The sequence below is a fragment of the Dermacentor andersoni genome, chromosome 8 (assembly GCF_023375885.2).
Source record: "Dermacentor andersoni chromosome 8, qqDerAnde1_hic_scaffold, whole genome shotgun sequence".
Classification (NCBI taxonomy): domain Eukaryota; kingdom Metazoa; phylum Arthropoda; class Arachnida; order Ixodida; family Ixodidae; genus Dermacentor; species Dermacentor andersoni.
In genome coordinates this window covers 143263236-143281069 of record NC_092821.1, presented here as the reverse complement: position 1 = coordinate 143281069, position 17834 = coordinate 143263236, and the positions used below count along the sequence as shown (strand labels likewise).

The window sequence follows — 17834 nt, the reverse complement described above, 5'->3', positions numbered from 1 at the left end:
AACAAACGATTTTATGGCCCATATTGCAATTTACAAATTCTAGCCCCGGAGCTTGCAAGCCAAGTCCACTTGGAACAAATTCTCAGGATAACACACCCGAAGTGGTTGATTACTAGCTATGGTGTTGGGCTGCTAAGCATCAGGTCGTGCCATCGAATCCTGGACACGGTGGCCGCATCTCGATGGGGCCGAAATGCAAAAACGCCCGTTCACTTAAATTCAGGTGGTCGTAGGGGAACCCCAGGTGCTCCATATTTCTGGAGACCATTACTACGGCGTGCCTCATAACCCCTACGGCGTGCGTCATAGTTAAAGCAGGACGACACTTGCTTCCATGCTGCAACTCCCAACCATTGCGAAGAAGCGCATCGGGGTTCCAATTACTTGTGTTCTTCAATGCGCAAAATGACTTTTTGTGAAGAAAGTCACTGTAACGCCAATGCATTTCTCCGTAAAGTTTGGGAATATCTCGAAACTGGTGTCATCCGGAGAACTCATTCCAACTGGATCTGCCTTGTGAACTCCACGGCTTGAATTTGTAAATTGCCATATGGGCCATAAGGTAATTAGTAAAAACATAATTAGATCATCTTTGTTATTTGGTCGACTATGCATTAAATTTTGTTTTTCATGTAATATCCACTTCCTTGAGTAGACCAGCTCACAAAACAGCTCACAAAATAGGATTGTCATATCAGACAGACGCAACGTGTAAATATTTAAAAAATTGTTCGCTGAAACACCTCGTATATAGCACGGGACGAAATGAGATGCACGTGAAGACACCTTTTTCACTCTCAACACTTTCGGCTGGAAGACCTGCCTTTATCAGGATGACGCCAGAGACAACTTGTCCAAGGCTGGCCTACCAGTCATGGTACCAGAATGTGGCGTTTATTTTCCTTTTGTGCTATACCAACGGAGCCAGTGTTCTTTTGTGCGCCACCATCTCTCTCTCTCTCTTTCTCTGTATATATATAAATATATATATATATATACTTCAATAAAACTCTACATTATCCGCTGTGTTCACAGCCGTTACTTTACGTGTGCAAAGTGGATTCATGTTTTGAAAAGGAAGGCACTCCTATCTAAACACATTGTAAAGGTGAAATTGTTCTCTCGGCAAAAGCTGCACTAAATTTGATGAGGTTTTTTGCATTTAAAAAACACTTATGATCTAGGCATTGTTGTTAGTGAATTGGAGATTGAGCTGTCAAAATTTTATGCTGGAATTGTTGAAAATCACACATTTTCAGCAATGGAAGCTACCTATAAAGTTTACAGCTCGGCAATTAAGCAAGGAAAAAATATCACTATTTTGTATATTGCATACCATACCATCATCATCATCAGCAGCAGCAACAGCCTATTTTATATCCACGGCTGGACGAAGCCCTCTCCAACTCATCTCAAATTACCCCTCTCCTGCGCCAACCTATTCCAAGTACCGCCCGCGAACTTCCTAATTTCATCGCCCCGCCTAGCCTTCTACCTTTCTCTACTCCACTTACCTTTCTCTAGTAGGCTTCCACAATCTCGCGGTGGAATTGATTTCTATTTTTATAGAATATTTCAGTTTTTTTGGAACAAGATTTGCATGGGCAATTTCAACAATACGCGCCGAGGTTCGAGCATGTTGCATTCCTGGCCGCACCTTGGTACGCCCTAAGGCGGATGTTAAAGCAGCGTCCCTTCTGCCCGAAGTATGTTTTGCCTCAAAAAATGGAATAATATCGATCTCTCCCACCGAACTGCCGTGAGCTGCCCCGTATGTTTGACGCGGCGCATAGTCTTGGATGCCTGTTTAGGTCTATTGACGCGATTGCAAATCTCGTTTAACGAGTTTTTATCTGAAAAGGCGACTTAAACAGCATGTTTCGTAGCTGAGCTTTTCTTAACCCATGCCCCATCCGGCGCGCATTATGGATGACTGCAAACTTTTTTACCGTTTCAATCTGTTTCTGGGGTGCTTCCCTTTTTATATTTTCAATAGTCCTTAACGTACTTACACAATAGATATTGGATAACCGTACTTCTCTAGACGACATTGGTGAGGTGGCCGATGGCACGACTTTCTAAGTGCGGGAGCTGAACACGTCGTAGAAATGCCTCTTTCCAATCGTTTTGAATGTGCCGACGCATATTGTTTAGAATTGGTTTGCTTGTTCTGGGGTTATATTGCCAACAAATATGTTGTGCAGTTAATATTAAGTGTAAATCTAAAAATTGAATTTCTTTATTAATGGCCAGTTCATGAGTAAATCTGAGACCCATTCCTTCTTTATCAAAAGCTGCGAGATTAACGCCAATTTCTTAGGAACTTGTTTCAGAGCGGATAACTACGAAGTAGTCATCAACAAATCTGAAGCACATAATCACTCTTCCTGCCGAGACGCTCTCGAGCGCCCGGTCAATACTGCAGAGAAAAATTTTGCTAAGAATTGGTGGGACCTTGGAGCCAATGCAGAACCCCTGCATCTGAACCCCTGCATCAGAATCATAACTTCGTTGTCTCAGATAACGAACGTGAAACTAAGATAAATAAGGAAGAGTTCGATCAATGACTGAACTTTGACGCCACTCTGACTCCTAAACTAACTCATCGTTATCAATAATGCAATCTTCGTCTTCGTCAACTGATTTCTAGGAAGGGAATAATATAAATCGGTGATGTCAACACTGAATGCTGTGCATGCTGAATACACCCCTTCTTGGAAAAAAACTGAACGACTTACGGGTTTGTTACTCTGAGTCGGTTTCCTACCTGGAGCCCTGCTAAGTTTTTATGAATATAACCAGAGCCTGCGTCTTGCAAAGTTTTTCTCTCAGACACAATTGCGCGTAAAGGTTGCTCAGGTTTATGCATTTTTATCATAAAGAAAACCTCCAAGTTCAACGCCTCTCTTTACTGTTCTACATATACGCTCAAAGTTCAACTCCAGCAACAATTTCTTTGCTTCATCTTTGACATTGTTAGGTTCGGTGTGTGCCTTCTTTAAGTTTTTTATTAAAGCGGTTGAGGCTTTCCCGGAAAACTGCCCTTCTTTTAGGAGGACGAAGTACCATTCTTTATCAGAGGTCAATACTATCACTTCGTTATCTCTTAAAAATTGCAGAAGAGGTTGGATCTTTTGCACTCTGCCATTCCGGTTTCCTTGAGATTTGGCGAACAAGTAAAAGCACTGAGAAAGGCACCTGAATTTGACATGTACTTCTACATGCCAGGACACTGATCCAACGGTGGCTATCTTATTGACTGGATGTAGGCAAGGTTCTAGGCATAACTGTTGGCCTAATTTAAGAATGTTCATGTACTTATCTGAAACGACAATATCGGTCAGGTTCAGCACTTTGGTCATGAGCTTCGGTTTCTTCTCCTTGGGGATAGGTTGCGCCGGACGATGCTACAGAGTAATTCCGGCTAATACTGGCTTGTCCTAGACAACTCGCGGTATCGAGGGCACTCTCGTTGTCTTCCTTTCATGAAACCGCAAACGGACTGACGCAGTCTCGCAGCATCCTGGCTTGGCTCATTCATTCGCACTGCAAGATCTTGCAGATCCTTCTCGTGTGGCCAACCGTGCGGCAGAAAATTCCGTACAGAGCCATAACTTCTTCTGGACACGTGCCGTGGTGAAGAGGCCAAGACGCAACCCTTGCACCTCTTGGCATCTTGGACGTCTTGCACGTCTTGTCATGTTAGCCATGACACGTGTCCAGAATAAGTTGTGCTCTGCGCGAAATTTTCTGCCCCACGGTTGGTCAAACCAGAAAATTTGTAAGATCTTGCGGCCTGATGGAATGAGCCAGGCCAAGATACTGCGGGACTGCCTCAAGTCTGTTTGCGGTTTTATGAACCTGAAGCGTCTATGTAGCACAGTAAACAAAAGTGAGGGGTTGAACCTTGAGGTTTTCTTTAGGATAAAAAAGCATAAACCTGAGCAACCTTTACACACAACTGTGTCTGAGAGAAACACTTGGCCACACGTAGTTTCTGGTTATATCCAGAAAAACTTAACAGGGCTCCAGGTAGAAGACCCATTCAAAGTAAAAAACGCAGAAGTTTTCTTTTTCTAGAAGGGGTGTATCCGGCATGCACAGCCTTCAGCACTGACGTCACAGATTTATATTATTGCCTTTCTGGAAATCAGCTGATGACGACAATCAAAGATGCATTATGGATAACAATGAGTTTAAGCTCAGGAATGAGGGTGACGTCCCGGTTCAGTTATTTCTCGAACTCTTGGTTTTTTATTTAAATTCCATGTTCATTATGTGGGATAACGAAGTTAGGATTCAGAAGCAGGAGGTCGGCATTGGCTCTCATGTCGCACCAATCCTTGGCAAGATCTTTCTCGGCAGTGTTGACCGGGAACTTGAGAGCACCTTGGCATGAACAATGATTAAGTGCTTCAGGATTGTTGACGACTACTTAGCAGTTATCCACTCCAAAACAAGTTCGAAAGATATTGGCGTTATTCTCGCAGCGTTTGATAAGGAAGGAATGAGTCTCAGATTTACTCATGAATTGCCGATTAGTAATGAAATTTAATTTTTGGATTTACAGGTAATAATAACCGCACAATGTGTTTGTTGCGAGTAGTAGCTCAGGACAAGAAAACCAATTCTAAACAACGCGCTGGCGCACTCAAAGCTAGTGAAAAGAGGCAATGCTAAAGAGTGCCATCAAATCGCCAGTCTGAGCTTTTTGAAGCAGCTTAATCGTCTAGAAAAGGTCAGTTTTTCAATATCTATTGTCGTATCAATATGTGAAGGGATCGTGAAGAACATAGAAAGAGTGGAAGCACCCCAGAAACAGATTGAAACGGCAAAAAAGTTTGCAATCATCCCTTATGTGCATCAGACGGGGCATGCGTTAAAAAAGACAGCCATGAAATATGGTGTACAAGTCGTCTTTTCAGCTAAAAACTCGTTAAACAAGATTTCCAATCGCGCCAATAGACCAAAACAGGCGTCCAAGCTGCCCCGCGCCAAACACACGGGGCAGCTTGTGGCATGCTCTGTGGGAGTGGTCTACGTTATTCCACTTTCATGTGGCAAAAAGTACTTTGGGCAGATGGGACATTGCCTTAACATCCACCTTAGGGAGCACCAAGGTGCGGCCGGGAATGCAACAGGCTCGAATCTGGGCACGTATTGTTGAAATTGCCCATGCAAATCTTGTTCGAAAAAAAAACTGAAATATTATAAAAAATAGAAATCAAATCAACCACGAAATTATGGAACCTACTTCATGCATGTCAACTAAACCGCATGCATTAGTCAGACTTCTATCTTTCAGCATATTAAGGAAACGGAGTTTTTGAATGGCAAGATAGGCTGACACTCTTTCACCGCTTGTACACGGTACTTCACATGATCGTATTCTCTGTATATTTAATCACTTGTGTGAAAAAATAAACTAGTTGTTAGTCTGCACTCGTATCGTGCACTTCCTTTTGTCTTTTGTCTGTGTTGCGCTGTCTACGCTTTGGAATATGTTCAGTCACCCACTCGCCCAGCTTGCTGTGGTAATACAATCTTCAACCTGAAAATGAGAAGAGTACTGTTGTGTTAGTAATGTTTTACAACACTTGGTCGGATTTGCAGAGGGATACAATATTTTCATTACCTTAACTTAGTATATTACGTGATAATAGCTCCATGGTGATGGTGTTCTTTTTCTGCACTGCCTTACTTTTTGGCGCATTGTTCACACCTGCCGCATTAAACTAGTTCTTTACAACAATATCTTGCGATGGTTTTGTACTTATCAAGTGTCTTAATTCCTTTGCTATTTAAGTTTTCCTTGGTTCTGGTTCCCAGGTTACGGGACCTATACCCACTATCTCGAGCTGCCTAAGCTGGGGGCGCGGCTGGGACTTCTGGACCGTGGTCCTGGTCGTTGCGACTGTAATCAAGGCTATCAACACCCATCGCATCTGCAATTTACTGGTGGAGCGATCCAGAGAAGTTCAAAGCAATATGAGGCCAAACTATCGATCCGAATGTGTTTACTTGAGGTTTTCATTTTTTGCGGACTTATGCCTGGCAGGGCTGCTTTACTTTAACGCGGAAGAGTACTTGCCAGTGCATGCCGCATTATTACTATGCTACTTAATTTTGTCGTGCTACGCCCAGCACCAGCAGCACAAGCTGATGCTGCAGAGCAACAATGGACCCACGGTACGTGTTTTCATTATACGCTTCTGTGCATAATTTTCTGATGGATTAGGGCATATGTGTGAGGAAAAAATATTGCCATGCGGACGAAAACGATTGGTAATCGTAATATCATGAAGCATATTAAGTTAACAAGCATGCTTTTCTTATTCTTTGTGTATTTTACGATTATGCACTTGCAACTGGGCTAGTTCTCAAAGTGGAGGCAGAGGCGTGCGCGACGGACACTCTACATGCCAGGATGTAACTCGCTTCTATTATGACAAAGCTTTCTTAACCTCTTTTCTCTTTTGGTGACTTTAATTTTCCTAATATAGTTTGGAACAGCAATCTACCTAACTTAGTATCGTTTTCTGATTCAGAAGAATTCTAGGATATTTGTACATTTCCGTGAACTCGATTAGCTACACAAGCCACAAGAATCGCATCCAATTCCGTAAACGCTCTCGATTTGATCTTGACCGACCGTCCAGATTAAGCCTCTTTCATCCATTACTTATCCAGTATTAGTGACCATCCAACACAAAATATTTACCTTAATACTCGATTTCCGAAACTTCCAAATTGTAAAAAGTCATTACAAACTATAGGAGAGCTAACTTTGAAGCAATAAATAGGGAGACGAGTCTAGTTCTTGACATATTATTGAGCGACATTGAACATCTTACTGTGCAGTCAAACCGGAATATATTTTCGACAGAGGCAAATCACTTAATCAATAAGCACATCCAAACCCGTACTATAACTTGCGACGCGCGCGCGCCTTGGTGCAACAATCATTTAAAGCGGCTATCCAACAAAAAAAAAAAAAGACTATCATTCTGCAAAGCACTCTCCCACAGACTCATGTTCAAAGGCCTACACATTAGCATCTAACGCTTATGTAGCCACACTCAAATTCGCTAAAGAAATATGCTTAGCAACCACACTACCGTCTACGTTGACAACTAGCGTAAAAAAATTCTGGCGCGTCATACATCTGCTTTCTGATGATTCTATCGCTCTTAACAATTGCCCTGGGAACCCTGTTCCCAAAAACCTATGCGCTACTTTTCTGAATAATACCTTTGTTAAAAATTTCCTGTGCACTACTGATATTGAACTACCTGTCTTGAGTGACTTACTTTTTAACTGTCTCCAGTGACTGTTAAAGTTTCCAGTGTTATTTGACTAATAGATTCATTGAATATACATTCGTCGCCCGGCTTTGGTATCATCAGTGCTAAATTTCTGACAAACACCTGCTCTTACAATTTCATTATATTAACTGAAATATTCCAACAATCGCTAAACACATATACTGTTCTGTCAGAATGAAAACAGAAAAAATTATTCCTTTGCCCAAATCCGCCAGCAAAAGATCACCTACAAATTATCATTAAACAGTACCTGCTGCAAACTACTAGAACATATCTTTAATAACCTTGCAGATTTTCTTCTGTCTAATTCATTTTTTCGCCATCACAACACGGATATCAAAAATCGTTCTCATACGAATCGCAAGTATTAACGTTTACTCAAACACAACACCAAATACTTGACCGTTATTCTTTTGCCGATTGCATCTGTTTAGATTTTTCAAAAGCCTTTGACAAAACGTGCCATATACTTTTACTTTATACACTAAGCAAATTAAACCTTGACCATAATGTTCTAAGATAGATAGAGTAGCTTCTCGTTAACCATTCCCAGTTCGTGACAGCTAATGGTCATAACTGACCACATAGCGACGTCCAGCCTGGTGTGCAACAAGGCTCCGTCCTGGGACCTCTGTTATTCCTTATCCATCTTAATGACTTACCTTCAGCAATAACTTATGACGTTCACTTATTTGGAGATAAATGTATCGTCTTCAGAGAAATAACGAATACGACATCACCCTGCTCCAAGGCGACCTTAGTAACGGCAGCAATCGGTGCCGATTGTGGTGAATGGAACTCAACATTAGCAAGTATAAATTAATGAGAGCATCCCGGTCTTAAGATAACCTGCCTGTGTACTACCTGAATAATGTTGCTTTAGAAACGACAAGTTCATGTAAGTATTTAGACGTGGATATAACGTGTAAATTAATGTGGAATCATCACGTCGGATACTTAATTAACGAAGCCAGCCGCTTGCTCGAGCAGCCAGTCACGCGCCATTTTTGCGTGTATTTTCGGGCTTCTTTCACACTTGGAAAAACTGTCATGTAGCACCTAGTGAGCAACAGAAAGCTGTATCAGAAGTTCATGTTGCTCTACAATTTCCTCATTGACACATTTATTCTAACTATAATATTTGACAAGTTGGTTAATATGCGAACTCTAAATATGTAATTAGGCGGAATGCAAGAAATGAGTATCTCCATATGAGTATCTCCAAGCGACGGCCGACATTACTTTGGTTCTGTCCAGCTATGTGGCATTATATTTATTAAATCTTGGTACATGGTAGTCCGGGTATATATGTACAAATACAAGCTGTCAATAAACATTAATGTTTTATAATGAGACACTGACTCATTGACAAAATTTACCTCTTGTTTTCTGTTACAGGGAGTGTTCACCACAACACGCGAGACGCTTATCACATTCATTGACGGTTTGTCAGACCTTCTCCTTTTAAGTGGAGCACTGAAGAAAGTCTTGGCTGTGTACTTCACCGACAAATTTTTTTATAAATATTCACTTATAAGTAGTAAGTGAATGCGAATATTTCTATTTCTCTTTTCATAGCTTCTCGTTTGCAAACACTTCCTTAGACTTTCTCAAAATATAAAATTTCATAAGAGAAAGAAATAAATGTGCGCGCAACAATAGTGATTGTCAATGGGGGCAAATAGTCGAGTGATTCTAGCGAGGTATTTGCTTTAATTAGAAGTTGATGAGTGCAGTCATTCATGAGCACTCCACCGAAGCATTGAAGTGTTCGGACACTCCGAGCGGTCACGGTGCTTTGCACGCCTCACAGAGAGTTACTAGTTAGGTTGAGCATCACAACTGTCGTGTGAGAGCATATGGCCTTTGCATCGGCACCTTTTGGCGGCAAAGGTTTGAACACCGGCCATAAGCAACCGACCACCGCAAATACAGGTAAAAGGGCCAGAGAAGCTATTCACACAAAAGAAAAAGATCACTTGCGCTGGTTGGATTCTTCTTGCCCTTATTTGATGTTGATGTCAAATAATTTGTCATTTATCTTTTATTTTTTCATACACCCATGAACTTTCTATAAAAACAGTTTTTAAAAAAGAGTGCAATAAAATGCAGTTCGCAGAACTCGTACGTCAGTGTAGCTTACCATAGGAGCATCATAAAAGCAGGTGGAGGTGTACTGACAGTCTCCTTGATCTCACAGAAGTTGCAGTAAAGAACAAAAGGAACACTCCACAGGCATCTGTGATCCTTAGAGTGCTCTATGCTAACATGTGAACCCTCACCCCTACATTTCACTTCCTGCGTCGTTCCTTCCTTGTGGACGCCACTGAATGTTCACGTGGTGGTATTCTTGGGCTACCCAAGTTTTTTTTTTTTTTTCATAACGCCACTGCATGTACACACGAGTTTTTATGGCAGATGCGTATTGTAGTTTTGAACAAAGTAGTATTTTGTAGAGTGTTCATTTTATAGACGTCGGAACAGTAAAAAAATTACGATGAAGATATCCTAACATGTGATTAGCATTAGCATGCATATCCCATGACAGATCATTATTTATGGGAAGGCTAAGGTATTTGTGAGCGTTAAGGTATGTCGCCAACCTTGAAAACGATGTTTTTGTTCAAAAATAGTGAAATAAATTTTTTAAAATTTAACAACCTACAGACATTCAGACTTGTGCTGCTGCAAAAATTATGCTTTTATCTGTTTCTGTTCCAAAGGTATGATGTTTATACAAGTACTGGCAGACCTCTCTGAAACCCAAACTGACATTTTGTAAATATGAAACCTACATTTCAATCATTAAACCAAACTTATGTTTGTGCTCGAATATGCAGCATACATTTAGATAAGTTTATGGCGACGTATATTAAAGGTTGATAGAATTGAGCAATGGTGATCGCAATCATTTCTTTATTCAAATTGAACAAATTTTCAAGCGGCGGCGCACGACCTGACATCGTATTTACACTGCAGCGACGCGTTGTACCGCCATTTAAAGTTATTGTTTCGTCACTTCATTGTCCTAGATAGTTTTCCTACACAATATAGCAAGTCATGGCTAAGTTCCGAGTGAAGCAAAGGGCGAAACGCCAGTTCTGCGGCAATCGGTACACGACGAACTACTCGACGAAGTGTGACGTGAATAAGGCTCTTTCCGCAAGTGAAGTGAAACTGGGCCAGTTGCAGGAGGACTGTGAAGTGCCACCGGAAGGTGTCGTGTTACAGGGGCACAGGATTACAGATGCCGAAATTCTTTCCTCAGTTTTGGCATCGCTGGCATGCCCGGAATGCAAAAACATTTCACTGAAGCTTGAGGAGCGTTCACGCCGAGGGGTATATTTTGTATACACCGTGATATGTAGTGCATGTGCCCACTAACATTTGTTTTCCTCATCAAAAAAAACAGCAGCAAGTGCAGCTGAAAACAACGTTCCGCTTGTCTACGCTATGCGCCAGTTGGGGAAAGGACGTACTGGTGCACTGACATTTTCGAAGGGTTTGAATATGCCACTGCCACTTTGTCATTCCGCCTATGACAAGGTTTCTTCCAAGCTCTGTGATGCCGCGAAAATTGTCGCATCAAAGTCAGTGATGGATGCTCCTGCAGAAGTGCGCCAGGTTGTCGGCAGTAACGAGTGTGGCCTATCGGGCGACGGCACTTGGCAAAAGCGTGGGCACTCTTTGAATGGTTGCGTCTCTCTGATATCAGTGGACCCAGGAAAGGTGATTCACGAGGAAGTAATGTCCAAAAAGTGCAAGGCATGTGAAAATATGAAGAAGTGTTCCACAAGCATTGAGTTCGAAGAATGGAAGGCGAACCACACTGACTACCACGCCAACCATACAGGCAGTGCTGGTAGCATGAAGGTGTTAGAAGGGTAGCGTCTGTTTAAGCGGTCCGAAACGACGCGTGAGAGCATTGATATTTATGGAGACGACGACTCGAAAAGCCATGCTGCTGTCAAACATATATGCGGAATTGACACTGTGCGCAAACTTTAATGCATTGGGCACGTGCAAAAGCGTGTCGGATGCCGACTGAGGAAACCGAAAAAGACTGTACGTGGACTTGGAGGTAAAGGGATTTTGACGGATGTTATGACCGACAGATTGCAAGATTATTACGTTGTCGCAATCAAAAGAAATCTGGGGAACCTACAAGCTATGAAGGAGGCCACATTTGCATGTCTCTTTTACTGCAGTTTGACCGATGGAACTCCTAGACATGGCCTCTGTACTATGGGTGAGAAAAGTTGGTGTGCTTACAACGTAGTGAGAGCTCTGGGCACAGAACGCTATAAGCAAAGGGCAGGTTTTTCCAGTGACATCCTGAACGAAGTGAAACCTCTGTATGCATACCTCTGTTCTGATGAACTTTCGACGAAAGGTCTCCACGAAAAAACGTGGAATGTGAACAAATGCTTCGATGGGATGCTCTGGCAGCGTGTCCCTAAATATGTCTGTGTCGGCCTGCGACGTCTTTGGTTCGAACTATGCGATTGTATTTGTCACTTCAACAATGGAAATAGTGGCACGCTGGACATATTAAGGCAGGCTGGTGTCGATCCTGGCTACTACACCACAGTAGCTTGTCAAAGAGGGGACCCAAGACGCTTGAAGAACGCCAAGCGCCACTTAACGGCGTACAAAAAACAAGCCCCCCAAAAAAAACGACGAGCTGCGAAACAATCACACGGTGAACTCATGGCAGTTAAGGAAAGACCCAGCTATGGGACTGGTGACTTTTAGCCTCCCACGATCTTGCAATGATGTATATAACATATTTGGTATACTAATTTTTTTTTTCAAAACATCATTTTCAGTTCATTTTTCATTTATTATTCAATTGCCCCTGGATGTGCGTTTTATATGAGGGCTGTTCTTCCGCAGGAAGTCATAACTTTAGAGTAAACCAGTATGTTCTGATGAAACTTCTCATCTTCTTTCTGGAACATTACTCTGCACAATAAACTAGGAGAATTGAAAACCATGAATAATTTTTGATGTTAGAAGTTTCTACACAAATGCAACCACCTGAAATTACAATTTTTCATTGTGTTTTGGCTATACCGTACTCAATGACTCTAGTACTCATTGAATAAGAACATACGCTAGCATTGCCGAGTCTGCATACACAGCTGCTTTGCTGCCGAGCCATTTTTCTTTTCTATCACAGGATCGGTGCTTATGTCTGTTGCCGTGATGGGCATATTGTGTGTAATAGTAATTAAAATGTGACAGGTTCAGTGTGTGCGGTTGAGGCTTTCTCGGAAAACTGTCCTTCTGTTAGGAGGACGAAGTACCATTCTTTATCACTGGTCAATGATTTCACTTCGTTGTCTCTTAAAAATATCACAACGGGTTGGATCTTTTTCACTCTACCATTCCGGTTTCCTTGAGATTTGGCGAACAAGTAACAGCACTGAGAAAGGCACTTGAATTTGACATCTATTTCTATATGCCTGGACACTGATCTAACGGCGGCGATCTTATTGAGTGGGTGTAGGCAAGGTTCTAGGCATAAGTAGTGGCCTAATTTAAGAATGTTCATGTACTTTTTTGAAAGTACAATATCGGTCAGGTTCAGCACTTTGGTCATGGGCTTCGGTTTCTTCTCCTTGGTGATAGGTTGCACCGGACGTTGCTACGGAGGAATTCCGGCTAATACTGGGTTGCCCTAGACAACACGTGGTATCGAGGGCACTCTCGTTGTCTTCCTTTCATGAAACCGCAAACGGACTTGACGCAGTCTCGCAGCATCCTGGCCTGGCTCATTCATTCGCACTGCAAGATCTTGCCGATCCTTCTCGTGTGGCCAACCGTGCGGCAGGAAATTCCGCACAGAGCCATAACTTCTTCTGGACACGTGCCGTTGTGAAGCGGCCAAGACTTAACCCTTGCACCTCTTGGCATCTTGGACGTCTGACACGTCTTGGCATCTTAGCCATAACACGTGTCCAGAAAAAGTTGTGCCACTGCGCGGAATTTTCAGCCCCACGGTTGGTCAAACCAGAAAGATTTGCAAGATCTTGCGGCCGGATGGAATGAGCCAGGCCAAGATACTGCGGGACTGCCTCAAGTCTGTTTGCGGTTTTATGAACCTGGAGCGTCTATGTAGCACAGTATAGAAACGTCAGGGGCTGAACCTTGATGCTTTTTTTAAGATAAAAAAGCATAAACCTGAGCAACCTTTACACACAACTGTGTCTGAGACAAACACTTGGCAACACGTAGTTTCTGGCTATATTCAGAAAAACTTAACAGTGCTCCAGGTAGAAGACCCATTCAAAGTAAAAAACTCAGAATTTTTTTTTTTTTTTCTAGAAGGGGTGTATCCGGCATGCAGAGCCTTCAGCACTGACGTCACAGAGTTATATTACTGCCTTTCTGGAAATCAGCTGATGACGACAATCAAAGATGCATTATGCATAACAACGAGTTTAAGCTCAGGAATGAGGGTAACGTCCCGGTTCAGTCATTTCTCGAACTCTTGGTTCTTTATTTAAATTCCTCGTTCATTAAGTGGGATAACAAAGTTAGGATTCAGAAGCAGGAGGTCTGCATTGGCTCTCATGTCGCACCAATTCTTGGCAAGGTCTTTCTCGGCAGTGTTGACCGGGAACTTGAGAGCACCTTGGCATGAACAATGATTAAGTGCTGGATTGTTGACGACTACATAGCAGCTATCCACTCCAAAACAAGTTCGAAAGATATTGGCGTTATTCTCGCAGCCTTTGATAAGGAAGGAATGAGTCTCAGACGTACTCATGAACTGCCTATTAGTATTGAAATTTAATTTTTCGATTTACAGGTAATATTAATCGCACAACGTGTTTGTTGGCAGTAGTAGCTCAGAACAAGAAAACCAATACTATACAACGCGCAGGCGCACTGAAAACTAGTGAAAAGAGGGAATGCTAAGGAATGCCATCAAATCGCTAATCTGAGCTTTTCTAAACAGCTTAATTGTCTAGAAAAGGTCAGTTTTTCAATATCTATTGACGTATCAATATGTGAAGGGCTAGTGAAGAACATAGAAAAAGTGGAAGCACCCCAGAAACAGATCGAAACGGCAAAAATGTTTGCAGTCATCCCTTATGTACATCATATGGGGCATGCGTTAAAAAATGACAACCATGAAATATGGTTTTCAACTCGTCTTTTCGAATAAAAATTCGTTAAACAAGATTTCCAATCGCGTCAATAGACCTAAGCAGTCGTCCCAGACCGCGTGCCGCGTCAAACACATGGGGCAGCTTGTGGCATGCTCTGTGGTAGTGGTCTACGTACGTTATTTCATGTGGCAAAACGTACTTTGCGCAGACGGGACATTGCCGTAACATCCACCTTAGCGAGCACCAAGGTGCGGCTAGGAATGCAGCAGGCTCGAATCTGGGCGCGTATTTTTGAAATCGGTGAGGCAAATCTTGCTCGAAAAAAACTGAAATATTATATAAAAACAGAAATAAATCAACCACGAAATTATGGAAGCTACTTCATGCATGTCAACTCAAACGCATACATTAGCCAGACTTCTATCTTTCAGCATGATAAGGAAGCAGAGTTCTTGAACGGCAAGATAGGCTGACACTCTTTCACCACATCTACACGGCACTTCACGTGATCGTATTCTCTGTATATTTATTCACTTGTGTGAAAAAATGAACTACCCGCCGTGGTTGCGCAGTGGCTATGGTGTTGGGCTGCTGAGCACGAGGTTGCGGGATCGAATCCTGGCCACGGCGGCCGTATTTAGATGCGGGCGAAATGTGAAAACACCCGTGTACTTAGATTTAGGTGCACGTTAATGAACCTCCGTTGGTCAAAATTTCCGGAGTTCTCCACTGCGGCGTGCCTCATAATCAGAAAGTGGTTTTGGCACGTAAATCCCCATAATTTATTTTTTCTTTATATAAGCTAGTTGTTAGTCTCCACTCATATCGCGCACATCCTTTTTTGCGTCGCCCGGGTTGTGCTGCCCACCCCTAGGAATATGTTCAGTCACCCACTCGCCCCGCTTGCTGTGGTAATACAATCTACAGCCTGAAAATGAGAAGATTACAGTTGTGTTAGTATTGTTTTACAACACTTGGTCGGATTTGCAGAGGGATACAATATTTTCATTATTACCTCTGTATATTACGTGGCAATGGCTCCATGGTGATGGTGTTCTTTTTCTGCACTGCCTTTCTTTTTGGCGCATTGCTCACACCTGCCGCATTAAACTAGTTCCTTACACCAATATCTTGCGTGGTTTTGTATTTATTAAGTGTCTTAATTCCTTTGCTATTTACGTTTTACTTGGTTCTCGTTCCCAGGTCACCGCGCCCATTCCTACTATCTCAAGCTGCCTCAGCTTCTGCCGAGGATGGGATCTATGGACGGCGATATTGATATTCAGTGGGGCAATTAAGTGTATATACCTAAACCAGCTAGTTAATTATTTGATCGGCCGGACGCTCCACATTCCAGCAGACCAACGGCACCGATTCTCATCGGAGTCGTCAGAGATGAGGCTCGCCACAGTCGCTGACGCGGCCTTAGCGGCGCTGCCGTATTACAACGCGAAGGACTACACTGTCCCTCACGGCTGCTTCTTGCTGGCGTATGTTATCATCACATTTGACGCAATACGTCAACAAAATAAGCTGCTGGAACAAGGACGACCTGTGGTCGCAGTACGTGTTTCACTATAAGCTTTTGTGCATAATTGTGTGATGGATTAGGGCACACGTGTGAAGAAAAGATATTGCCATTCGGAGGAAGACGATTGGTCATCGTAATTTCATAAAGCATGTTATAAAGCATGCTTTTGTGATTCTTTATGCAGTTTACAATTATCCACTAGAGGCTCGGCCAGTTCTGAAAGTGGTGGTAGAGGCGTGCACAACGGACTATCTACATGCCATGATGTAATTCGCTCCTATTATCACAAAGTTTTCTTCACCTCCTTTCTTATTGGCGACGTTAATTTTCTTAATATAGTTTGGAACAACGATCTACCTAACTTACTATCCTTTTCTGATTCAGAAGAATTCTTGGACATTTGTACGACATTTTCGCGAACTCGGTTAGCTACACAATCTACAAGAATCGCATCCGATTCCGTAAGCATTCTCAATTTGATCTTAACCAATCGTCCAGATTATAACTCTTTCATCCATTGCTCATCCAGTATTAGTGACCATCTAATACTAAATATTCACCTTAATACTTCATTTCCGAAACTTCCAAATAGTAAAAATAAAAAAAACATTAGAGACTAAGAGACCTAACTTTGAAGCAATAAATAAAGAGCCGCATCTATTTCTTAACATATTCTCGACGGATTTTGAACATCTTACTGTGCAGTCAAACCGGAATATATTTTCGACAGAGGTAAATCACTTAATCAATAAGCACATCCCTAACCGTACTATAACTTGCAACCCGCGCAAGCCTTGGTGCAACAATCATTTAAAGCGGCTATCCAACAAAAAACAAGACTGTCGTTCTTCAAAGCAATCACCTACTGACTCATGATGGAAAGCCTACACATTAGCAACTAACGCCTATGTAGCCACATTCAAATGCGCGAAAGAAACGCTCTTATAAACTTATTACAATCTACGTTGACAACTAATGTAAAAAAAATTATAGTGCGTCATACAACCGCTTTCCGATGAGTCTATCGCTCTTAACAATTGGTCTGAGAACCCTTTTCCCAAGAACGTATGCGCAACTCTCCTGAATAATTACGTAGTAGTTCTGCGGAAACCCGCAAGGTGGAGAAAAGTAATTCAACTCTGAGGCTTTTCTTTCGAGGAACCCGTGTGGCTTTCCTTTGTAGCACTTGCTACGAACGGGTGGATGTTTGATTTTCCCTTTATTAATTACTTCTCTCCACCTTGCGGGTTTCCGCAGAACTACTACGTCAAACACTTGCCTTTGCTTCGTGTTGTCGGCAAATTCGACTTCGCTCTGCCATCTGCTGGCCGCCTGGTTAGCTCAGATGGTAGAGCGGCTGCCCCGGAAAGGCGGTGGTCCCGGGTTCGAGTCCCGGACGAGGACGGATTTTTCTTCAACTCTGAGGATTTTCTTTCGAGGAACCCGTATGGGTTTCCTTTGTAGCACTTGCTACAAACGGGTGGATGTTTGATTTTGCCTTTATTGATCTCCTGAATAATACCTTTGCTAAAAATTTCTCTTGCACTACGGATATTGAACTACCTGTCTTGAGTGACAAACTTTTTAATTATGTCTCCAGTGACTGTTGAAGTTTCCAGTGTTATTTGACGAACAGATTCATTGAATATACATTCGTTCCCCGGCTTTGGTAACATCAGTGCTAAATTTATGAAAAACACCTGCTCTTACAATTTCATTATTTTAGCTAAAACATACCAACAATCGCAAAACACATAAACTGTTCTGTCAAAATGAAAACAGTAAAAATTATTCCTTTGCACAAATTCGCCAGCAAATCAACGCCTGGAAATTATCATTAAACAGCACCTGCTGCAA

At 42.3% G+C, this 17834-nt stretch overlaps 1 long non-coding RNA gene across 1 annotated transcript; it reads left to right on the top strand.

Annotated features, from left to right (window-relative positions):
* The first annotated feature begins 4930 nt into the window (after nt 1-4930).
* On the top strand, nt 4931-15941 carry LOC140213029 (uncharacterized). The gene is made up of 3 exons (XR_011889969.1): nt 4931-6189; nt 8724-8865; nt 15650-15941. It is a non-coding gene; the product is annotated as an uncharacterized lncRNA (long non-coding RNA).
* The last annotated feature ends 1893 nt before the right edge of the window (nt 15942-17834 follow it).